Source organism: Ceratina calcarata, unplaced genomic scaffold (genome assembly GCF_001652005.2).
Source record: "Ceratina calcarata isolate Rehan_Ccalc_2016 unplaced genomic scaffold, ASM165200v1 scaffold5926, whole genome shotgun sequence".
In the NCBI taxonomy this organism is placed as follows: Eukaryota; Metazoa; Arthropoda; class Insecta; order Hymenoptera; family Apidae; genus Ceratina; species Ceratina calcarata.
The window spans coordinates 1-846 of record NW_017177160.1 but is presented as its reverse complement, the minus strand read 5'-3'; the positions used below and the strand labels follow the sequence as shown (position 1 = coordinate 846).

The 846-nt window shown below is 40.7% G+C and overlaps 1 pseudogene; it reads left to right on the top strand.

Annotated features, from left to right (window-relative positions):
* The first annotated feature begins 348 nt into the window (after positions 1-348).
* LOC108629918 (uncharacterized) lies at positions 349-839 on the top strand (annotated as a pseudogene).
* The last annotated feature ends 7 nt before the right edge of the window (positions 840-846 follow it).

The window sequence follows — 846 nt, the reverse complement described above, 5'->3', positions numbered from 1 at the left end:
TGGTATACCTATCTCTACGGGACCCGTCAAATTGATGGGTACTTGAATAATCCTTATATTTTTATTTCGTTCGCCACATTATTCATCTAGTAGGAAATACAAGAGCGAAAGCAATATCTTTATGATCTCCGTTTACATTTCGTTATCTCAATCTCGCCTCGATAGTGTAAAATAAAGCGGGTCGTATGACCTGAGTATTTATTTGGGTCTGCTACGCAACTTTTATTTCCTATCGCCAGACGAGCTCAAGAGCAAGAGAAGATTTTCCGTATGAGTGCTGCATTCACAGTGTACGGACGTTCCAGAAAGACAGTGTCTAAAATTTTCGGTTCTTGTAGAGAGTCTCCTCTTATTGTAGGTATTTACAATAGGGTAATAGAAGTAGGGCATAGTATTTTTTTATGTTGACCGACCCCCTTTTCTAGCAATCATGCGTAAATCCAGGAGATGTAATAAGATATTGGATAAAAGCCTCGAAATCAATGAGGATTGTTCCGAGTATTCCTCCGAAGAAAATGAATGTGAATTAGGCGAAAGCGAACCCGACAGTGAAGCTACACAATGTATTGAAAATGGAGGGATAGAATTATCTTCAGATAGTGAAGAGGAGAATTTATTTACAGTCCGTCGGAGCAAGAAAAGAATGCATATTCCTTCTAGCTCTGACTCTGAGGATGAGAGGACGAGCTTTCCCATGCCAAAATGTAGCGGTAGATATCGAAATTGGAGCTGACGGGACACAGTGGACAAAACTGAAACCAAGCGGATCTAGAGGTAGGACGCCCATCCGTATGATTTTCAAGGATATCGGCGGGCCTAATGCCAATGCTAAAAGAAATATTATGG